The sequence below is a fragment of the Pogona vitticeps genome, chromosome 1 (assembly GCF_051106095.1).
Source record: "Pogona vitticeps strain Pit_001003342236 chromosome 1, PviZW2.1, whole genome shotgun sequence".
Taxonomy (NCBI): domain Eukaryota; kingdom Metazoa; phylum Chordata; class Lepidosauria; order Squamata; family Agamidae; genus Pogona; species Pogona vitticeps.
The window spans coordinates 348,416,896-348,441,678 of record NC_135783.1 but is presented as its reverse complement, the minus strand read 5'-3'; the positions used below and the strand labels follow the sequence as shown (position 1 = coordinate 348,441,678).

Below are 24,783 nucleotides of genomic sequence, written 5' to 3'. Positions count from 1 at the left end.
GGAATGAAGGCGGTGCCTCCCCGAGGACGGGCTCCAAGGGAGAAAGGAGGCTGAGGCGAACGCCTCTTTTTGTCCCTCAGGGTTCTCAGGCCCTTCCTTTCCTCCTTTTCCCTCTCAATTTCACTTTTTTGTTCCCCTTCGTTTCCTCTCAGGCCTGACGAAGGCGCAGGCCCAGTAAAGCAATGGCGGGTGATGTAATAACAATCCAGCCTCAGCAAACACCACCTCCGCATCCCTTCGATCTCCCCGCCTCTTCCCCTCCCCCCCCCCACTTCTCCCTTTTCGGCCTCAACATCCGGGCTCTCGTCCCCGCTGCTAAACAGAAAAAGCCAGCAGGAGCGAGGGGGGGAAGAGAGAGAGAGAGATGGGGGTTGTGGTTGCAAAACCTCGGGAGCGCGCATGCGTTCCAGGCTTGGCCAGGTTAGAACGCCAAAGCTCCGGGTTCTGGCGCACGCGCCCGGGTGCGTCAACCGAAAAAAAAAAGATGCGTCCCTTCGTGCGCGCGAGAGAGTGCGCGCTCTTTTTCTCCCCGCCCCCTTTTCCCTCCCCTTTTCTCTCTCGCGCGCGCACGCGCTCCGTTTCTCCGCTTGGGAGCCGTCGGGCCTCAGGAAGGGAGGGAGGGAGGGAAGGAGCAGCTTTGGCTGACGTCGCCTTCCTTCTTCCCCCTCCCCAGTCCTCCTCCTCCTCCTCCTCCACCCCGCCCCAACCGCCTCGCGCGCGCAGGGCGGTTCTTCTGCGCGTGCGCGGCCCGCAGTCTCGGTTTGGCTTGCTATTTTTTTTTTGCCTTGCCTTGCCTGAGGGAATTGAGAGAGAATCTGAGGAGGAGGAGGAGGAGGAAGGGTCTCGGTTCTTGTGGCGTGGGAGGCTGAGCGCGCGAGCGGTGTGTCGGCTTCCAGCAGCTGAGGGGAGCGAAGCGTCAGAGAGGGAAAGGGGGGTGGGGGTGGAGGGCCGAGGCGGCGGCGACGACGCCGAGAGGCAGGCGGGCAGGCAGGAGAGATGAGCGCTCGGTTCCCCGCCAGGACCAGCCAGGAGGACCAGCGGCCGCTTCAGCCTTCGTCGTCTCGCCCGTGTGAATGAACTGAGGCAAGGCCGGCCTTGGCTTGGCCCGGTCTGGTCTGGCCCGGCCCAGGCCTCCGTACCTCGCTTCGGAGCGCGGAGTTGCAGCCTTCTTCCCCTCTGGCCGCGGGGTAAGTCGATGGCGGGGGGTGGTTGGGGGGGTGCTGCTGCTGCTGGGCGGAGGCGGTGGCCTCGGGGACCGAGAAGGAGCGAGCGAACAAGCAAGCAAGCAAAGGAGGGGAGGGGAGGGGAGGGGAGGGGAGGAGGGAAGGAAAGGCCTGGCGAGAGGCCGCCATCGCCGCCTGGTCGGCGGGGCCTGGAAGCAAAGCGAGGCGGAGGAAAAGGGAGAGAGAGAGGAAGGAGGAGGAGGAGGAGATGGGTCATTATAATCCTCGCTGGAGGGGGGGGTCCACTGTGTACCCCGCGAACAGCTGGCCTTGGGGAGGGGGATTGTGCAAAACCGGCTTTGGAAATGGGATGTGTCAGTGCTATTACGCCTCCGGCGAGGTTGTCGCTTTTCCCTCGGCCCGCTTCGTTGGATTTGCCGTTCCTTGCCGTGAACGTGATTTTCTATGTAGTATCGTTCCATTAAATCAGTCGCTGCCTGTGGCCGTTTGGTAGAGTGACAAGGCCGCCTGACAGGTCTCTGCCCCAAGACGCTTGCTGACATCACACAGGTCGAAACTGCGGAGGTAGGGAAGGAAGTTTGAGAGACTGAGGCCTTCCATTCCCTTTGGTGTAGGTTTCTTGACTTTTCTTTCATCCTTTACTGACATTAGAGGAGAGCAGGTGAGCAAAAGGCCTTGAAAGCCCTGCGTTGAGTTCTGACAGTGTTAGTGTCATCATCCACATTCGAGGTTTCCTCTTAAAAGTAATCGGGGCAGTATTTCTCCTACTAAAGTATACTTTTAAAAATATTGTGATGTAATCTGGTGTCTTCTATATGCAGGATTAGCCATCTGACAGGCAAGGCTTTAAAACGTTTAGTTTGAGAAAATGCTAATTTGCTTTCAGTAGAACTTTCCTAGTAAGTGTGTTCAGCATTGCAAGCTCAGACACTTCGCAGAGAGATGCTTTAAGGACCTATGTGTAAAGGGTAGCCAAATGGTATTGCCCTTATGCATATGGGGTTTGATTTCTTGGTTCTGATCGTTTGCGTCAACCCAATCCAGTGGTGATGTATCATGATGTCTGCCCCTGGAGGAATGGTAGTGGTGGGTGAAAGGGTTCCTTGCCTGCCAGAATTTATTAATTATGCTTATAAGCACATGTTATCTTCTTGCTGCAAAGCATTCTCCTGTCATTTGCAGAGAAGCATTAATAAATGAGTCTATTTATAAAGCACCCCACCCTGCTGCATAATCCATTTCACTAGGTATATACTTTCAAGTGTGCAATATTTATAAAGCAGTCTGCCTTACTGATTGCTTTCCAGTGTACACAGTTATTGCTGTCTTTCAGGAAAAGAAAGATGTGAGAAAGGGAAATGAAGCAAAACAAAAAGGGGTTATGTAAATGTGTTGCCTCTTGTGAGATTTTGAATAGCTGAAGTGGGTGTGTAACAGTGTATTTCTAAGGGCTGTACCATTGCCCATTGAAATAAGAATGTAATTTAATACGTTTTTCAAGTCTGCAAACTGCTTTTTTACAGTACAATGAATCTGTGGCTATTTATGCTGCGTGCTATTCATGGGCCTGTATCTGTTCCTTGGTAAAATGATCAGGTTCTGTGCTAAGGAAGGATAGATTCTGCAACCTGTATAAATTGTGCAGATAAACCAGATTTATTATATTTGTTTTATATTGAGTCCATTCTGTCTGTGGTGCTGATGACAAGGAGTACTGAAGCCTTTCCCCAGTCAATTAAAATCTTAAATCTCTCACAGTTCTATTTCTTAATGTCTGGCTATGAAGAGTAGTAATTTGCCTTTTTTGAAGAAAGAAAAAGAAAGAAAGAGAAAGAAAGAAAGAAAGAAAGAAAGAAAGAAAGAAAAGAGGAGTGATTTAGTTCTGAGTTTTGAACACAATAGTCTTATACATCTATATTACACAGCTGCTACAGAGATTTATATAACTCTGTATAATAGAATGTATTTTGAAAACAGTTCATGTTTGTGATGGACAACAGCAAGTTGCAACAGTATTTCCATGGGGTAATTTTGTTTTCCTTATTATTATGGGCTAGTTTAAGAATTCACATGGAATTTTGTGGCTTATTGATGATTCACTTTACAAAGGTTAATAATGGCAGGTTAGTTTTGTAAAAATAGGTGTGTAATTGGGAACACAGTGAACATCTGGGATTATTATATTTTAGCCTTTAGTAGAGACATTAACTTTGTACAGTTGGGATTTATTCATCAGATGTAAACTTTTGTTTTTGAAAGGATTTCTTATAGTAGGAATCCAAATGTGACCTAGCATATTTTTCCTAGAGTCTGCAGGCTGATTACTGCAGTATCTATGCTGTTAAAGGCGTTGTCAAGTTCCAGGAGTTGAAGTTAAGATTGTAGTTCTCTGGAGTCTTTGGTAACTAGACCTCTGATGGGAGGTTGCAGAGCAAACAGAATGATAGGTCAGTTTTCTTTTCTTTTTCCTTAATAGAGCTGTGAATAGTAAAAGCAGTCAGTTAGAAATCTGATTAGGAAAAAACAAGGAATATATAAGGATACAGTGAAGCACGTAATGCTTCCCCTGGGACTCTGCTTTCTTTCAAAAGCCACATGGGTGGAATATTTATACATACAGATGACAGCCAGAAACTAATTCTAAACATGGCAAAATAGTTTAAGATCTCAACTCTTCTACCATTTCCACCCACTAGAGCCAGGCTTATTCAGAATTGCATGTGGATTGCTTCTTACACTTAAGGATTTTGTGCTTTTTTCTTTTCACATGATGTTCTGAAGAAATTATAGCCCTGGAATTGAGTATAGCTTCAACCATGATGATAAATATGCAAATTCTGCACTCTGTGCCCTTTCTAATGTTAAACAGACCTTTGCATATTTAGTCTGAAGATCTAGTGTTCAGCTTTCCCATGGTTGAAAACCCTGACAAGGCATTTCAGGTATTAACAGATTTTGTATAGTATAAGCAGTATTTATTAATTATTTCACTAGTCCACCCATGTCACACACAGTCTTTAGCAAAATAGTCAAAGCCATACTCTGCCAGAACAGAAATATAATAATGTTTTACCAAAAGTGCAATATTGTCATTGTATTTTGAACAAATAACATGAAGAAGGTGAATCCCTCTAAAGGTCAAAATTGCATGTTCCCTGATGTGGAAAGTACCAGGCCATTAACAAATATGTATTGGGAGTGCTGCAGAAGAATAGTTATTCTTCAGTCATCTCTGGGACAGGAATTGCTGGAACTCCCAGTCTTCACTTTTGTCTTCTCTTAAAGCAGGAGAACAGTGACTTCCAACCTTGGGTAACTTAGGTGTTCTTGGTCTGCAAATCCCAGAAACTCTGCCCAGGACAGCTGGTGGTGAAGGCTTCTGGGAATTACAGTCCGAGAACACCTAGGTTACCCAAGGCTGGGAACCACTGCAGTAGAAGCCTTAACAGTAATAGAGATATGTAATACCCCTAAATCAAAACAGCAAAATTAAATTGTAGTGTTTTTGTATGGCAGTGTTTTGGTGTTAGGATATATCATTTACCTGTAGGAAAATTCTTTTATTAGTCCTTGGCATTTTCCATTACTGTTCAGTAGATAGCATAGGAATACCCTAATACTTCAATACTTTTGAAGAGTTTCTGCCATTAGACAGTGCCAGACTAGATTCATCAATGATTTGATCTTGGCATGTAGTCATGTTAATATGATATAGCCCCAGTAATTACACATTTAAAGGTTAAATACATCAATATAAAAAGTTGATCTTAATATGTGCTTTGTGCTGGTTTTGATGGGATATACTAAGAATGTGTTCTTTTATTTTTTTAAGATTGGAACTCCCAGAATTCTCCAAGAATTACAGAGGCAGAATTCTGGGAGTTGCAGTCCACAAACACAAATCTACAGACCTCTGAATTTTGCCTTACCAAAAGGGCTTTTGAGTTATTTGAATAAATAAATAATTTGCCTTGGATGCTGCCATGCTCCCACCATTGGCTGTTTCATTGACCTTCATTCTTCTTTTCTTCTGGTGCCTACTGGCAAAGCAGAGTTAGAACTCCAGCTATTGCCTTATGTTGTTTTTCAGCTTCTCCAATGCTTACTAGGAGTTTAAGCTCTGTGGATGGCACCTTCAATAGAGTCTAATGTGCAGTGAGGCTATTTCTTGTAGCACCTCCACACCCAGGAATGCCTCCCATCGGTCAGCCGTCCACCCCTGCCATCAGCAATATTTCCTCAGTGTGAAGGATGGTGGGAGTCACAATCTTGCTGCCCATTAGCTTCTGAAGGAAGTGGCTCCTTAAGAACTGTAACTTCTAAGAAGCACGGTGGCGGCTTTCTTGATTTTTAAAATTAATAGAGAAGGCAGCCAGCTTGGTGGGAGTGCAGTATCATCCAAGATAAATAACCCAAAAGGCATTCTTGTGTGGGAGGGGGTGCAATCCAGAAGTTTTGTGTTTGTGGGATGCAGCTGTCAAAATTCTGCTTGGGGAATTCTGGGATCCAAGCATATCCAGGTTCAGATCTCCACTTAGACCTTAGGCTTAGTGTCTTTGGATCATTTTCTGTCCATTTAAGTTATAATGCAAAACCAAGGTCTAGTGTAGCATGAATGAGCCTAGCTGTTTCCTTGGGGGGGGGGTTCCCCTTCGTCTCCAGGTAGTAGGTGCTGTTCTTGTCCCTTAACCTTAGCTTGTGTCATCTAGACTGGAGATCACGGTTTAGCAGCTATTTTGTGCTGTTGAATTGTTTCTGATTTATGGTGACACTATGAATAATAAATGCTCTATGTGGTGTGCACACACACAAACATGACTAATGACCTCCAAAAGATCCTGCCTTTAATATTACTGCTCAGGTCTTGCAAACTAGAGGCCTTGGTTTTCTTTATTGAGTTGTTCAATGTCATTTAAGGTCTTCTTTTCCTGCTGCCTTTAACTTTTCATAGAATTGTTGTAGTTATCCCTATTGTAGCAGGGTTGTAAACTAATAAATATCAGCTGTTAATTATTCAGGATATTGTAGAAGATCTAGTTCTTGTAAAAACTAACACTGAACTTTATTGTGAGTATAGCAGTGATGCATGAATGGAATGGGTTGGGCATATGGTGTCGTGTTTGTGCTCTTCCTAGGCAGCATGTCTGTATTTAGAATCAGGCTTCTAGTGTTGCACATCTCCAATGAGACTGATGTCTTAGTCCCAAGTACACTATGTTGATCTAGCCAAATTTAAGCACTTCAGCTGTTGTTGGTTTCATTGGGAAAATAACATGTTTAACTCCCTCCAAAGTTGTTGTTGTTGTTGCTGCTGCTGCTGTTGTTGTTGCTGCTGCTGCTGTTGTAGTTGTTATGTACTATCAAAGTGACTCCAACTTTTGGTAACCCCATGAATGAGGGATCTCCATAATGTCCTGTTCTCAACAGCCCTGCTCAAGTCTTGCAAACATAAGCCTGTGGGTTCCATTAGGGAGTCGATCCATCTCGTATTTGGTCTTAATTTTTCCTTCTGCTTTCCACCTTATCCAGCATTATTGTCCTTTCCAAATCATCCTGCCTTCTCATAACGTGCCCCTAAAATTATAGGATTTTAAACTCTATGTTTGACAGGATTGTACTTGTTAATTAAGAGTAAATTCCATTGGCTTTAAAGGAATTTACTAGCCTCTATGTATGCCTATAGTTCTGTATTTATCTGAAGTAATTGCCATTTATGTAAGTTTATTCTTGAGTCACATCTGTATGTGCTGTTCAAGAAAATTTTTATAATAACTTCACAGGTTGTGAAGGTATTCAGGAATTTAATGTTCCCTTTCTAAGTTCTGGTGATATTGAATCCTTACAAGATGTGCTCCAAAGCTTGTGCATTGCCCTTGTGGAATTAGGTAAGTCTTGTGCTGTTCATAATAAAATAGCTTATGACACATTTTACCTATTTTAAAGCTTAAGATGGTATTCCTTTTTTAATCCACATGGCATTTCATGTATATACTATTTTCTAACTCTGCTTCTGTTGTAAATCCTGAAAGAAGTGATAAAGTACCACAGTCTGTGTCAATGCAGTGTTCAAAAGAATGCCACTTTAGAACTCTGGGGAATATTGTATTGTTAAAATATATGATGCAAGCATATATCATGATACCACATGCCCTAATCTGAAAGGGTGTTTTGCAATCTTCTCTATTTCATTGGGAATAGCATGCTTATGAAAAGGCAACAATTTGGAAATAATGTAAAAAAAATGGCCCAATTATGGGTTTCTAGTTTTGCACATCTCCAGTTTGTTCTGACTTGACAGCACATAGTAACACAACAATTACTAAAAATTCCTGGATATCTGAGCAGTGAAAATTTAGTTTTGGTTGGCCACCCTGAGCTGAGGTGGAATGTAGTTCTAGTTTTCTAGTTGCTAGTGCAGGATACTTTGTGTGTCTGTGACCAAAGATGTGGCATTTTTCAAGAAATGTAATAAAAAATGAAGTCTAGGCTGGGTTGTTCGTATAATGTCATCACTGTATGCTGTATTTTAATGTTGGATGGAGAAAAAGCCACTACAGTGGTTCCTTGCAAGACAATGTTAATTCATTCCGTGAAAAACACTGTCTTGCGAAAACATTGTCTTGTGAAACACAGTTCCCCATTGGAATGCATTGAAATCTATTTGATGCATTCCAATGGAAAAATCGCAGTCTTGCGGAAATCGTCCATAGAAAACATCATCTTGCGGACCACGTTTCCCCATTGGAATGCATTGAAATCTATTTTAATGCATTCCAGTGGGGAAAAATCGTCATCTTGCGAAAATCGTCCATAGGAAAACATTGTCTTGCGAAGCACAACAGCAAACGCAAATACTAATTGTCTTGCGGATTAATCGTCCCACGAGGCGTCGTCTTGTGAGGCACCACTGTACTGCAGAAGATTCTATTCTACAACAGGGTAGGTAAAGATCTATGGTTTTTAAAATTTTCAAAAATCTGGTTTTTAAAGTTCAAATCAATTTGATTTAAATCATATCTACCCTGTTCAACTGTAAAGAGTTATATCTGTTGATTCATTAAGAAGCAGTAATTTTTAAATTCTAAAACCAGAATGCAGAGCCCTTCAGGTTTACCGTTTAATGAAACAGATCAGTTAAAAAGTCATCGAACGAAAATGAATATTTTCTATAAAGGTTTTGTAGCGAACAGCCCTGCCCTCACCTGTCCGTCACAGCTGAACAGTGGAAAAGGAGCCAAAAAGGGGACGGAAGGTGGAGCAAAGAGGGGAGGGGGCTGGTTATAAAAGCTGGTGTATGGAGCCTGAGAGTGATTCTGTGAGTGAGAGATAATGTGAAACTTAAAAGTGAACTAAGAGTGAGAGATCTGTAAGAATGATGAATGGAATAGAGAGTTAAAAGAAGTTTAAAGTTACAGTGGTGCCTCGCTAGACGATGATAATCCGTTCCACTGAAATCGCTGTTTAGTGAAATCATTGTCTAGCGAAAAGCATTTCCCCATTGGAATGCATTGAAACCTGTTTAATGCGTTCCAATGGGGAAGAATCGTTGTCTAGCGAAGATCGGCCATAGGAAAGCCGCTTTGCAAACCACCAATCAGCTGTCTAAATCGCTGTCTTGCGAAGCTTAGGTCCTAAAAACACCTGTTTTGCGAGCGTGGAGGGAGCTGTCAAAATCGTCGTCTAGCGAAAATAGGTTTACGAAGCAGGGACCAAACATTGTCCAGGGAAATTCCCCCATAGGAATCATTCTTTTGCGAATCGCTATAACGATCGCAAAAAGCTGATGTCCAGCGAAAAAACTGTCATGTGGGCTAACTGTCTAGCGAGGCACCACTGTATAGCAGTTTTGATTCAAATACTAGCGATTATCGACCTGTGATTTACCTATTGAATATTAATCATATGTTAACTTCCCTGATCTAATAAATAAGTTTTAAAAGCACACGTCTCCATGATTAAATGGTATTAAAGCAGCAATACCTGGTGGCAGCGAAGAAAGAAGAAGGGCGAGAACCTTGTGAAGGCCTGGGAGAATAAGGGCTTCAGAGGAAATCGCCACAGGTTTCAACAGCACTTATAGCAAGTGTAGTACAGTGGTGCCTCGCATAACGTTTTTAATTGGTTCCAAAAAAAAACACGTTATGCGAAACATCGTTATGCGAAACACCATTTCCCATAGAGATGCATTGGAAACCTGTTAATCCATTCCAATAGGCACGGATTGCCGTCCTTAAGCGAAAAAACCCATAGGAAACATCGTTATACGATACAATGTATCCTCCATTGGAATGTACTGTATTGTAGCTGACTCAATACGTTTCAATGGCTTTGCGAAGTCAATTTTTGCAAAATTAAGTGTGTCATAAAAGGGTCAAAAATGGTTTTAAATGCTTGGATTAGCTTCTGCACCCTCTAAAACGGATGCGAAAGTTAATTTGGCTTTGCTCTGACTTTTCGTTAATTAATGGTGAATTTTTTCCCCCCAACTTTTGACAGCTGTCAAAATCTGACAGCTCCATTATTTCCTATGGGGGAAGAAAAAATTCACAAAAAATTAATGAAGACTCAGCAACTGTTCTAAATTCTTGGGTTCGTTAGAGGACCCCCTAAGTTGTGTGCAAACCTGATTTGGCTTTGATCTGAACTTTCGTTAATTTTTTGTAAATTGTTTTCTCCCCCATAGGAAAGCATGGAGCTGTCAGATTTTGACAGGTCCATTGGTTCCTATGGGCCAAAAAACAAAAATTCACAAAAAATTAACGAAACGTCAGATCAAAGCCAAATCAGGTTTGCACATGACTTAAGGGGTCCTCTAACGAATCCAAGCATTTAGAACCGTTTTGGACCCTTCTAAGACACTTTTTAAATTGAAAACAAAAACATCGTTAAGTGAAGCAGGGGACCTAAAACAAAAAACGTTAAGCGAAGCATGGTCCCAAAAACGCTATGCGAAAATCGCCCATAGGGAAAAACGTTATACGAAGCACAATCTGACTCTGAAAAAATAAACGTTAAGCGAAAAAAACGTTAAACGAAGCAAACGTTATGCGAGGCACCACTGTATTTTACTGTACACCACATTTGTATTCAAAGCTCCCGCCGCTCAGCTGGGGGAAAATGGTGCCTATGGGGAAAAATCGCAAAGCGATTTTTCCCCATAGGCAAGATCGTAGTGCGATCGCAAAAGCGATGGCAAAAAACCCATCGCTATGCGATTTCTTCGTTAAACGGGGCGCTCGTTATACGAGGCACCACTGTACATAGCCTCATGAAACAGTGGTTAAACTGCAGTGAAGACTTCTCATGACCTGAGTTCAGTCCCATGATCAGCAGGCTGGCTCAAGGTTGACTCAACCTTCCATCTATCAAAGATAGGTAAATTGAATACCTAGTTCACTGGGGGCAATGTATATAATTAAATTGTAAACCCCCTAGAGAGAACTTTAAGCATTATGGGGCAGTATATAAGCAACACAGTTGATTTTGTTTTAGTGCCCATCTCTTGAAGGGTCCTCACCATATCATCAGGCTGCAAAAACTGAAACCCGTCCATTAACACAGGACAAATGGGTTTTATACTTTTATTTGATAATTTTTGGATCATTTATAAATGTCAAGTGCCTCATACTAAGGGAGAACAGTGTGCTTTATTTTTTAATACATTGCATGTATTTTACTCATTGTCAGATATGTTAGGCTGAGATTAGTACACGGTAAGCTTCATGGCTGAGTGGAGGTCTAAATTTATGTGTTTCTAGTCTGAGTCTCTAATCACCACATCAACCTTGTTTGCATTATGTATGCTTTTATGAATGTTTTTAACAGGATGGATTCGATTCAAATAATGACTTAAATAAAAAATTGCATTTTTGATTATTTAAAAATCAAAAACCTTTTTTGAAATTTAAATAAAACTAATATTTTAAAAGAAGACGGGAGGGTCTGGTGTGCTCTGGTCCATGGGGTCATGAAGAGTCGGACATGACTAAACAGCAACAACAATCTTTTTAAAATAATTGATTCTTATCCAACCTGATGTTATTGATTGTGTTTTAAATTGACTTTGGTAGTGTTTAAAATTTTATTGCTCTGATTGTAGTAATACTTCAGTGTATATTGTACAGTCCTTTGGAAACTGCATCTAGCAATAAACAGATGCTAGAAATAAGTATTCTAAAATATTTCCCCTTTGGGTATCTCACAGTGTTGTATGTGTTGTATGGTGAGTCTTGATGTGGAAAATACAAATATTGAAATTGCCCAGCATCCCTTTGGTGTGGCTAAGTGAGAAGATGCCAGGGCATGTCTCTCTTGTGTACCTATATGGTCATGCACTTGATTGTAGAACTGCACTTGTCTATCTCATCAGTTAGCTGAAATTAGCAATGGCATATTACACAGACTTTATACAAATACCAAAAGGATTCTAACCATTGAGTTTTACAGATGTAGAGATCATTTGGTTATTCTAATCTTTTGCATAACAGCTGCAACAATACACAAAATGGTGTGTGTTGGTGAAGCTACAATCATGTTGTGTGAAATGAATGAGTTTGGCACACTATACTATACTCTATGGTGGCTGTTATCTAATCCTGGCTGGCTGCTGTCACATATACAGTGGGGTCTCTACTTAAGAACTTAATCCGTATTGGAAGGTGGTTCTCAAGTTGAAAAGTTCGTATGTTGAATCTGCATTTCCCATAGGAATGCATTGAAAACCATTTAATCCGTATCTGCTCTTTTCCGTCCATAGAAACTACAGTGGAACCTCTACTTAAGAACTTAATCCGTTTTGGAATGGTGTTCTTAAGTTGAAACGTTCTTAAGTTGAAGCAAAATTTCCCATAGGAATGGACTGAAAACCAATTAATCCGTTCTGGCTGTTTTTTTGTTATGTAGAGGTGCGTTCGTACATTGAAGCATTAGTTCCCATAGGAACTAATGCAAAGCTGGTTAATACGTACTCTACCACTAGGGGGAGAATTTTTTTAACCTAAGATGACCTAAGGTTAAAAAAAGAGCAGCAAAAGTTTTTTTTCCTGTTCTTGGATTTCTGTTCTCAGGTAGAAGCAAAATTTAGCAAATGGAGCTGTTCTTAAGTTGGATTGTTCTTAAGTAGGGACGTTCTTAAGTAGAGACCCCACTGTATAAGTGCTTTATTATACAGTGGTGCCTTGCGTTACAACGTTAATTCGTTCCAGCGAAATCACTGTAGAACGAAAACGTAATATGAAAAGAAAAAACCCATTGAAATGCATTAAAACCCGTTTAATGCGTTTCAAAGGGCGAAACTCACCGTCCAGCGAAGATCCTCCATAGGGCGGCCATTTTCTCTGCCTGTGCAGCGAGGAATCCATCCCAGAAAACAACGGGGGGCATTTTGTTTACCTGGCGGCCATTTTGAAACTGCCAATCAGCTGTTGGAAAATCGTCATTTTGTGAAGAATCGGTTCCCGAAGCAGGGAACCGATCATCGCAAAGTGAAATTCCCCCATAGGAAACATTGTTTTGCGATCGCAAAAAGTTCGCCTTAATGCGATTTCGTCGTTAAACGGGGCAATCGTAAGATTGATGAGGTGTGAATTGGCTGGGACATCATGTCCCACCCAATTCAGTGCTGTGACGGTAGTGGGTGTTGTGGTGCAGTGTCAGTTCTATACCCTTGTTCTAGGGTCTGCTCATTAGGTGGCAGCTGCTTCATTATATTAGCACTAGAGATGGGATATTTGTATTCGTCTGCCATGGGTAAAAAGGTAAAGGTAAAGGTTCCCCTTGACAATTTTTGTCCAGTCGTGTCCGACTCTAGGGGGCGGCGCTCATCCCGCTCTTCAAGCCATAGAGCCAGCGTTTGTCCGAAGACAATCTTTCCGTGGTCACATGGCCAGTGTGATTTAGACATTGCCACCACAGGTGGCTAGGACGATTGGACCCACTCACCCACAGAACTGGGCCATCCACTTACCCCTTGTTGTTCGGTGTGCGTGGCCCTTTGTTGTTCATGCTGCACCAATTGTGGAAGTACTGTAGCCCAGCCAGGGCTTCCCCGCCTCTCAGCAACTGAGCAGGGAAACTTGTTGGCCCGCCTCCTCACTGGATTGGCAATACAGAGAGGCAGGGAAGTCCCTCCTATTCACGTAGCTTCTCCGCCCAACAATATGGGCTCCATCTTATTAGGATTCCATTTCAATCTGTTAGCCCTCGTTCACTCCATAATTGAAACCAAGCACCATTCTAGGTTCTACACAGCTCCCAATGCTGAAGATAAAAAGGAGAGAGAGCTATGTGTCATCAGTATATTGATGACAGCAAACTGTATATCTCCAGATGACCTCCCCCAGCAGCCTCATATAGATGTTAAAAAGTGAACTTGGTTGTTTTGGTGCCTGCTCCATATTATTAAATATTTGTCTCCTTTTGAAGAAAGTCTGACATGAAGTAACTGGAACTGCTTTTCCCCAAAGTGATCAGATATAGCTGAGTGCTGTGCTAAAATGATGTAAATAGTTGGTGTAAGCAGAATGATGTAAACAGGATTGATTACATAGTCTTGAAATCCAGTTCTCTAGAAAAGGTTCAGTGATAAGCTGTACCTCCATGGTTACATCATCCGATTGTTGTTTTAAACTACATTTATTATTTTAATGTTCTTGTAGTTTTAAATTATTATGAATGACTGGTACATAGACACTAGAAGGATGTAATATGCATTTTTATACAAATTGAGGGTGGGTAAATAAGTGATTTTTAAAAATCAAATTGATTAATTAAAGTGATTTTTTTTAAAAAAATTAATCATCCAAAAATCTGATTTTTATTTGAATCGTGATTTTAATCAGTTTAAATCAAACCCACCCTATCTACAGTGATTACCTTATAGAAAAGTGGGAAACCATATGTGATTGGTTCTGCAGGGCATCTGAGCATTTTAGCAGTAGAAGCTTTGCCCCAGTAGTAGGAAACTTCAGAACAGTTCTACTGGCCTGGAAGGAATTTGTGTTTTCCAGTGCCTGATGAATGATCTGAATATTGAAGCAGGATGTGCTAGCTTAAGGTTCATCCTCATATCTTCACACCTGCTTTCACTCAATGTTGATTGTCTTTTCATATATTCCCCCCCCCTTTTTGTTCTCTTCCTTAGAACCTATGGTCTTGTTTGTATCCGTTTTTGTGGCTCATTCAGCAGAAACAGAAAAAACAAACAAAAAATAAAGAAGGCAAAATGTTCTAGCACCTTAAATACTAACTGCTATATTTCAATGTGAGCTTTTGTGGACATGTCCGGTTCCTCAGACTCATATTCAGAAGACACTGTAGGAATGAAATACAGTATGTCAAGTATGTTACCTTAGAAGATAGAGTTCTTAATTTCATGAAGCACTTTCTTGTTCTGTGTTTGCAAGTAAAATGCTTTTAGATAAATGCCTTAATGACACTGAATAAAAAAGTTAATATGAACTGTAACAAATCCTTCAACCACTTGCCATTTTTGACAAAATATAAAACTTCATGATGACTAGTAGACTTTAGCCTGTAACAGTCTGTTTGATAAAATACAGGGTTATTTTTTAAATCACTATTCAAATAAATAGTTAGGAAAGTGTAATGGCAAGAGAAGAAGGGGACGACAGAGGATGAGATGGCAGGACAGTGTCTGCGAAGCAACCAACATGAATTTGACACAGCTACGGGAGGCAGTGGAGGATAGGAGGGCCTGGCGTGCTCTGGTCCATGGGGTCACGAAGAGTCGGACACGACTAAACGACGACGATTTAAATAAAATATTTTTTTCATTTAAATTGTCAAAAATATGATTTTTAAAATTTTAATGGTGATTTAAATCAAACCTACACTGATAAAATATGAACAGCACTGAGTAAAAGTAGCATACATACTTTTGCTTTATCTGTTAAAATATAGCTTGGCTTGTAAAGCTTACTAATCAGAGTTTATTAGTACTGTTACATAAGTAGTTTGGGCTTCTATCCAGCCAAGTATTACTACACATGTTTTAACTGCTGAACATGTGAGAAGATGCACTAACTTAAATGCACAAAGTTAATACTGATGTTTATATGCTCTTCAAAATTAAGAGCCATAAAATGCAGCAATTCACATCTGTTTTTTAATTTTTAAGAATTCTTTTTTATATTTTTATCTTTAATTTAATATATTTTAACTCAAGACAGCATACTAATTAAAAAACAAGTTTAAAATCTAAAAACAGTAAGTTATTAAAATATTAGAAAAGAATTAAACAAATAAAATAATTATTTTAATTTATTTTCTCACACTGTGCCACACACATACCCCACGTGGCACTAGTGCAGTTGCCTAGTGGCAGTCAGCAGGTGACATGTATGTTAGTGACTGTATGAGGGATTTTTCTAACCACTAGGCTGTAAACCTCAACCTGGTAACAGAAGATTAAATTTGTTTTAATTAGAAACAATGTGCTTTTTTGCAATCCAGTGATGCCTCGCAAGACGAAATTAATTTGTTCCGCAAGTCATTTCATCTTGCGAAATTTTCATCTTGCGAGGCGAGGTTTGCATTCCTATGGGCGAGAAAGCTCAGAAACAAAAAAAAAAAGTCAGAACAAAGTCACTTACAGTATCAGTACTGTAGACCAAACCCCGCTCCTCACGGTGCCTTGGTAGCCCTGGAACAGCCAGACTCTATGTGACCAGAGCGCCGAACAGCTGAGAGGCGGCAGCCATTTTGTGGTCATCTCCGCCCCCCCACCTCTCAGCTGTTCAGCGCTGGGTCTCAGAGACTTCCCAGGGCTTGCCCAGCACAGAAAAAGGCAGGGGAAACGGCAGGAGATTCAAAAATGGTGCTTTCTCCCTGCCTTTTTCCGTGCTGGGCAAGCCCCGGGAAGCCTCTGAAAGCGCCCCCCCCACGGCCAGCACTGCTTTCAGAGGTCCCCCATCAGTCCTCCCAGCACGATCGGAAAAAGCACCATTTTTTAATCTCCCGCCCTTTCCCCCTGCCTTTTTCCGTGCTGGGCAAGCCCTGTGAATTTTTTTTTTTTACATCAGTTTGGATGACTGAGAAGATTGTAAAATATATATAGCAGGATTTTCATTCTGGGTAATATAAGTGATGTTCTGCCTCCACATTGGGATTTTGTTGACTCTCATCATCAGTTACACAACTCCCTGAATAGTCTCTTGTCCCAAGCTTGAGGCCTAATAGCCCTTGTCATCATGTGAGATACAGTACTGGCTAGGCAGGCTTCCAACTAGGGTGATAAGAGTAGACAGAAATTGTACCCACTCTTGCATGAGAGGAAGTGTTTTATTGTTCATGCAAGATAGTTTTCTATTCAGTATTCTGTCCAATACAATCCATTATTCTGTGTTGGACAGGAAATAGGGAATGCTTGCAATGGTAGATACTTTTCCAGAAACTTAAAAGATTGCCTTCAAGGTTGCTTGTATTGATTTTATATTTTAATTGTATTTCTTTTATCTAATTGTAGTCCATCTCTTATGGGAAGGTCAGGATAGAAATCAATACAATTAGAAAATATTTTTCTCATTTATCTTTTTTGTTTTTTTTTCTGAGGTTGGGCACAGTGTAGCTTTCCACATGTTGGGCAATTGTGAGACCCAGCATTTCTCACCTTTCGATATGTTGGCCAGAGCTCAATAGAGTCACAGTCCCACAGTATTTCTATACCCAATATTGCTTTCTGGAGTTGGTCTGAGGATTTATTTTTTTATATTAAATGTACATTTTTCCTTTTACCAGTATTTCATTTCTGCACTCTACATACATGAAACCTACCAAGGAGAGTAGTAAACCTTGGAGGTATATGGGGCCCGTACAAGAAAATGAATGAGACACATTGGCCTTGTGGAGGGTAGTGAGAAAAGAGGGGAAGATATGTGAGTTCTTTTGAACAAATGTGTATTTAAAGGAGGAGATACAGGGTAAATATGTTTGTGAAAGTTGGATAAAATTAAAACAATTTGTGCAGACTGCTAGCGTGTTCATGTGCCCTCTGTTATGTTTGTAAAATATAGACTGAGAAACTCATTTGTAAATTAGAAAACAGAAATAAGAATGAAAGAAAAAGAAATATTGAGTATGTTTTTGAAAAGAGTTCATTTCTCCATTGGAAAGGGGGAAAACATTCCACATCTCTTATTACTCCTACCACTCAACCATGCATAGGCATCCTTCAGTCTCGAGAGACTATGGTATTGTGCTCTGCATGGAGGACTTGGAACAGTGTCTAGTGTGGCTGAGAAGGCCAATTCGAGAGTGACAATCCATTCCACACTGAGGACAAATACAATCTGTACCCCGTCTAGCTCCCTGATTTTGTTGCTTTCGTAACTGCCTCTTTTCCTCAGCCTGCTGGGCAAGGGTCTCTTCAAATTGGGAGAGGCTGTGATGCACCGCCTGCCTCCAGGCTGAACGCTCAGATGTCAGGGTTTCCAATCTGTTGAGATCCATTTCCAAGGCCTTCAGATCCCGCTTGCAGATCTCCTTGTATCGCAGCTATGGTCTCCCTCTGGGGCAATTTCCCTGCACTAATTCTCCATACAGGGGATCCTTTGGAATCCGACCATCAGCCATTCTTACAAGATGCCTGAGCCAACGTAGATGTCGCTGTTTCAGTAATGTATACATGCTAAAAATTGCAGCTCGATCTAGGACTACTCTATTTGGAACTTTTTCCTGCCAGATGATACCAAAAATGCATATGGAACATGTTCAGCTTTCTCTCCTGCTGTGCATGAAGGGTCCAGGACTCACTGCAGTACAGGAGTGTGCTCAGGACACAGGCTCTATAGACCTGGATCTTGGTGTATGCCGTCAGCTTCTTACTGAGCTATACTCTCTTTGTGAGTTTTGAGAACATAGGAGCTGCTTTGCCAGTGCGTTTATCCAGCTCAAGATCTAGGGAGAGAGTGTCAGAGATCGTTGAGCCAAGATACACAAATTCATGGTCAACCTCTAATTCTTGCATGGAGATGGTAATAGAGGGAGGTGAGTCCACGCCCTGGCCCATGACTTGTGTTTTCTTCAGGCTGATAGTTAGTCCAAAGTCTTGGCAGGCCTTGCTAAAACGATTCATGAGTTGTTGGAAGTCTTCAGCAGAGTGGGCAACAATAGCTGCATCATCGACGAAGAGGAAGTCCCGCATGCATTTCAGCTGGACTTTGGTCTTTGCTCTCAATCTAGAGCAGTGGTGTCGAACTGTGGCCCTCCAGATGTTCTTGGACTTCAACTCCCAGAAGCCTTCACCACCACCTCTGCTGGCCAGGATTTCTGGGAGTTGAAGGCCAAGAACATCTGGAGGGCCACAGTTCGGCACCACTGATCTAGAGAGATTAAAGAGCTTTCCATCTGATCTAGTCGGGAGATAGACACCTTCGGTTGCAGTTCCAAAGGCGTGCTTCAGCATGACAGCAAAAAAGATCCCAAGCAGGGTCGGCATGAATACACAGCCCTGTTTCACTCCACTTCGGATGTCAAAGGGATCTGATGTTGAGCCAAAAGCGATCGCAAAAATGTCAACGTAAAGCGGATTCGTCGTAGAGCAGGGTAATCGTCCAGCGGGGTATGACTGTATTTCTCACAAATACAAAAAGTTTTGGATTTGTGCTGTGTAGCATACAAGACACCTGTGTTCCTTCACTTTAAGTTTCATTGGGCTACCAGGGAAAAGGTCAGTGTCCAGTAAAGCTATTGCTCTTTAAGTCTTTGAACCTCCTTTGAGATCAATTATAAAGTTTTGGTGCCAAGTAGAGTAGTTCAATTATTAAGCCATATAGGTTTTATTTGGGCACTTTCATACACTAATTGTGCATATATTACAGCCAATGTCTTCTACAGTGGTGCCTTGCACAGCGAGGTTAATCCGTTCCGGATTAACCCTCGCTGTGTGAAAGCATCGTTGAACGGGGCAGGAAAAGCCATTGGAACACATTAAACATAGTTTAATGCGTTCCAATTGGGCCGAATACTCACCGTTCAGCAATGCTTCCCTATGGCCGGCAGCCATTTTCGCGCCTTCCCCTTGCTTTAAGAGGATGCGAAAATGCTGCGCGCGGCCATTTTGGGGCTTCCGGCGGCCATTTTGTAGCCGCGGAACAGCTGATCGGCGGGTCGCAAAGCGAAGGTCGGTAAGCGAACCGCTTACCGACCTTCGCTCTGCGATTTTCGCCCATTGGGGCCGTCGCTCTGCGTTCGCATTAGCGATCAAAAAAACGTCCCCGTAGAGCGAATTCATCGCTCTACGGGGTGCTCGTTGTGCGAGGCACCACTGTATTTCTATATCCTAAGTCCCAGCTTTGTGGCTAACACTTCCCTAGAATCTAAGTGTTCCATGGTTGTACTTATGGATGCAGTCTAAACCCGAATGCCTAGGCTTCTGCAGTGACTGAAAGAGCATTTTTACAATTACAGGAAGTACACCAGGTGCATTCATTCCTGGAGATGTTTGATCTTGCCATTGTGATCCATACCTTATTTAATTGGTTTACTTTACACATGGCTACCTTTGAAAAGTATTTGGAAATTTCAGATTGTCCAAAATGCTATGACCAAAACATTGACTGTGGCTGTTATGGAGAACATAGGATTCCTCTGTTCTGATAGCTCCATGGCAAGCTTTCTGTTTTCTGTCACAATTCAGCATGCTGTTGGTAGCCTATAAAGCTCTGTAGAGCTTGAATATCTGCAGCATTGTATTGGTCTATATGAAGGGTCTCCAAACTTTTCAGAGTGAGGGCCACGCCATATATGTTCCACGTTTTTGAGGACCAAAGGAAGTTGTACATGTGTGCATATGCGCCTGCACACCTACCTGTGTGCCTGCATGCCAGGGTGGATATAAAGGTAAGGTGGGCCTACGGGCCACAGTTTGGAGACCCCTGGTCTATATGAATGTAGCAGAGCTTTGAGACCTTCGATTGAGATTTCTCTCTTGGTCCTAACACAGGCACACAAAAGAGGACTTAGCTCTGGTACTCCCAAGAGTGGCTTGACTAATACCAAACCTGTTGTCCATCCATGTTATTTGAAGGGAACTCATGGCTTAATTAACTTTCTTATTTCCCCTGATATATTTCAAATTGTTTAAAATTTGGTAGTTTATTTTAACCACAATTCATCCAATTGTATATCAATATTGTAACTTAATATTATATTTTCCTTAATTACATTATTATTTTTCTTTCTTCCCATGGGGGAAAATGGGGAAATAAATATATAACTGCCAGAATCCCAGCAAACAGAGTTACTTCATCTTTGAGCTGAGAAATGGAAGTTCTCTTTGTATAGATTTCACCTTCTTTGTAAATGGGCACATCTGAAGAAACTTGAAGTTGACACTCGCTATGGAAGCTACTCAGGCTGGTGGAAGCGGGAGGGAGGCAGTCCTCTTTCATTGTTTCAGCTGATCCTGCTTGCTCTTATTGCAGAGGGCTTTAGGGATTTGTGTGGAATTTTGTTCTTCAGCAAAGTTTCACAGTGGATTTGGGTCCATATACTCTATTGCATAGGAAGAACCTGTAGAACTGGAGCTGCTTAATTTATGGCTACCTGGATGAATATAATGCACCATGTAGTCTAATCTTCCAGGTGTTTGGAATCTGCTTTATTGGATCCTTAGTGAACTGCATTTATTGTTGAGATGGCATAGGTTTTGGTATCCTCTGTTGACTTCCTATATTCATATTTGGGATCTATAGCATGTATACATTTTTGTTTCTAAAACAGGTGTTGCTGAGAAAATTAATATGAAAAAACCACCAAGAAAAATAACACTTCTTTTATACAGTGGTGTCTCGCTTAACAATGTTAATTGGTTAAAAAAACACATCGCTATGGGAAAACATCGCTAAGCGAAACACCATTTCCCATAGGAATGTATTGAAAACCGGTTAATCCGTTCCAAAATCGCCATAGGAAACCGCTAAGCGAAACAATGTTTACCCCATTGGAATGCATTGAAGCCTATTCAGTGCATTCCAATGGTTTTGCGATGTCCGTTTTTGCTATTTTTAAAGTGTCTTAAAATGTTCAAAAACTGTTTTAAATGCTTGGGATTGTTAGTGCACCTTGTAAAACCTTTGCAAACTTAATTTGGCTTTGTTCTGACTCTTCGTTAATTTTTGGTGAATTCCCCCCCCCCCATTGGAATGCATTGAACTGTAGGTTTCAGTTCATTGCATTCCAATTGGGGGGGAATTCACCAAAAATTAATGAAGACTCAGAACAAAGTCAAATTAAGTTTGCAAAGGTTTTACAAGGTGCACTAACGATTCCAAGCATTTAAAATAGTTTTTGAACATTTTAAGACACTTTAAAAATACCGGAAACGGAACATTGCTAAGCGAAACAGGGGACCTAAACTGTCATCGCTAAGTGAGGCAAGGTCCCGAACATCACTATGCAAAATTTCCCCATAGGGAACATCGCTAAACGGAGCGCAAAATCGCTCCAAAAACCTCATCGTTAAGCGAATACATCGTTAAACGAGGCAATCGCTAAGCGAGGAACCACTGTACCTGTACATGAAAATATATTAGAATGGTGTGCCTTTTCTACATGTTTCAGTGGTCACGAGGTACAAGCTGCACATTTTGGAAAAATACATAGATTAATGAGTTAAGACAGATGGAAGTGGTTTATACTATAATTCACAGTTGTACCCACAAATTAACTTAAGTCAGTTTTTCCCCTTGTTTTTCCATCTGAGAATGTGAATTGTAGAGATAGCATTACAAATACAATATATTAAGAGTATCTCCTCAGTGCTTAAAAGGATTTTGGGTGGGGGGCTCCTGCAGCTATTGCTGAAAGTATATCATTACATATACTTAATTATATAAAAATTACATAATAAATGAAATTCGGATTTCTTGCAAGAGAGATAGATGACTGATTTAACGAGAAGAGTATTTAATCTAATACATTCAGTAAAAGGAATCAAAAGGAATAAAAGCTAAAGTTGGGATCTTTAGCTATTTTTAAAGCATTTGATTCAGTGGAGTGGAATAGGCTAAAGAGGTTGATAGGACAATTAGGGTTCAGTACTCACTTCAAGCATATAATACAACCACTATACAGTACTCACAAAATATAGCTAGAGTAACTATGAATGATGATATATCACAGCTAATATCCTTAGGAGGTGGAACAAGACAAGGATGGCCATTATATCCAGTTTTATTTACATTGATAAGAGAAATGTTGGCACAGGTAATTAGAATAAACAAATAAAGGGAATGGGACACATGGAATATAACAAGATAATCTTTTTGCAGCTGATTTATTATTAATAACTAAGAATCCACTAGAACCATTCATAGAATAAAAGAACACTTAAAACAGTTTGAGGAAGTAACAAGATTAAGGCTTGACTGGAATAAGTTGGAATGCATATTACAAAATTATGATGAACAAGAAAAGGCGAGCATGGGAAACAAATTTGAGGGGAAGCTTTAAAATTATTGTAAATATTTAGGGATAAACAACCTGGCAAATTCAGGATATAATTAAAATGAACCTGGAGAGGTTGAAGAAAGAGACAAATGATTAAATAAAGGAATATAAAAAATTAAAGATGTCATGGTTTGGTAGAACATTGATATGTAAAATGAAAATTATCCTTATATTACATTTTTTTATTCTGGATACTACTCATAAAGATAGCAGAAAAATTAAAAAGAATGGTAGATTTTGATTAACTAGTACTGTAATGGAAATGAAAGAGCTAGGATTAATATGAAACTCTGATACATTCCACCAAATTATATAGCAGATCTATTACGCCATATTCCAAATGTTATATTAAATACTAAAATCCTGATATAGAAATAATTTGAAAAGGATTAAAGTGAGGACAATTTTGAGAGTATAATGTTCAAAGAAAAAAATTAGGGAAGGGATTAATAATATCATAGAATCATAGAAAAGTGAAGTTGGAAGGGGCATTCAAATCCAGTCCCCTGCTCAGTGTAGGAATACAATCAAAGCGTATCTGCAGGGTGATTGTCTAAACTTTTCTTGAGTGTCTGCAGTGTTGGAGCACTCACCAACTCCCAAGGTAACTGGTTGCACTGTCACACTGCTCTAACAGTTAAGATTTTTTTCCTGATATTCAACCGAAATCTGGCTTCCTTTAACTTGAGTCCATTGTTGCGTGTCCTGCACTCTGGCATAATCGAGAATAGGTTTCTCTTTTTTGCCCTTTTTAAAGACAGAGACAGCATACTGTATAAGAAACCCTTTTCTGAAACCTTTGTTAGAAACCTTTGTTAGAAAGCTGGAGAAGTTATGAAAAAGTATTGAGGCAACTGATTTCCCCTCTGACCCAGGTAGTCAACATAAAAATTTTCCCAGAAAATCTTAAAAGGAAAGTGAAACTGTTAGTAAAGAATAAAGGAATTATAAGGGTTAAAGACTGGATGGAAAAGATACAAAATAAAAAGCAAATAAGAGAGGTGTTGGGAAACATATTCCAACATGGTTAAACATACAGTGGTGCCTCGCTTAACGACGTTAATTCGTTGCAGCAAAATCGCTGTAGAGCGAAAACGTCGTCAAAACGAAATAAAGAAACCCATTGAAACGCATTGAAAACCGTTCAGAGCGTTCCAATGGGCTGAATACCTGCTCGTCCAGCAAAGATCCTCCATACGGTGGCCATTTTCAGTGCCTGTAAAGTGAGGAATCCATCCTAGAAAACAGCGGGGGGCCATTTTCTTCAGCCATTGGCCATTTTGAAACCCGACAATCAGCTGTTTGCTGATCGTTGTAAAGCGAAAATTGGTTCCCAAAACAGGGAACCAATCATTGCACAGCGAAAAAAAAACCCATTTAAAACATGGGGAGTGTCTTATACAGGGAAAATATGGTAATTGCAAAGAATTGGAAAAGTGATGATCAGATTAATATGGATAGAGAAACGTAGAACATGGCAATTAATGATAAATTGACTTTTGATATGAAAATCAAAAGAGTAACATTAACAAAATAATGCATTCCATATTTGTCTAAAATCATTTCTGGAACATGTCTAGACTAAAGGGAAGGGGTACGCACCAAAAGAAGAATCAATGTATTTCTGGAGAGATATGGGGAGATACGCTGTTTCCCTGAAAATAAGACCTAACCTGAAAATAAATCCTAATGTAATCTTTTAGGATGCTTGTCATATAAGCCCTACCCCCAAAATAAGCCCCAGTTAAGTGAAACCCCGCCCTCTACCATTGTGCAACATTGTATTTCTATGAGAATGACTATTGTTTTTGCTAAGGAAACAAATGTCTAAAGAAGCAGATCCTTTGTTTGTATTTCTACTTGTTCCCTTGTACCTGCTGTAGTAGCAGATTGATTCCATCGTACGTAATTTACTTAGGTATGGTTTTGCTAGATCATAAAAGTGAAAATCCTGGGGGTAATGAGCAGACATTGGAGGAAGCCATTTGAGAGCTCAGAAGGCAAGAAGGCAGGGAGAAAGGGCGGGAAATTCGAATTTCCATCCTTTTCTCCCTGCCTGTTTGCCTTCCAAGCTCTCAAAAGGCTTTGCCCCCGACATTGGAGGAAGCCCTTTGAGAGCTTCGAAGGCTCC

At 40.9% G+C, this 24,783-nt stretch overlaps 1 protein-coding gene across 4 annotated transcripts in view; it reads left to right on the top strand.

Moving 5' to 3' along the window:
- The first annotated feature begins 1,004 nt into the window (after positions 1–1,004).
- Positions 1,005–24,783, top strand: part of PPM1A (protein phosphatase, Mg2+/Mn2+ dependent 1A) — a 50,483-nt gene continuing 26,704 nt past the window's right edge. Inside the window, exon 1 of one of the 4 annotated variants that reach the window (XM_072986811.2) lies at positions 1,005–1,187. The gene's annotated coding sequence lies outside the window, so the exon portion shown is untranslated. Of the gene's footprint in view, positions 1,188–1,350; positions 1,846–24,783 lie in introns of those variants that run through there. The other 3 variants (XM_072986812.2, XM_078383813.1, XM_078383816.1) reach the window with 3 other exon arrangements.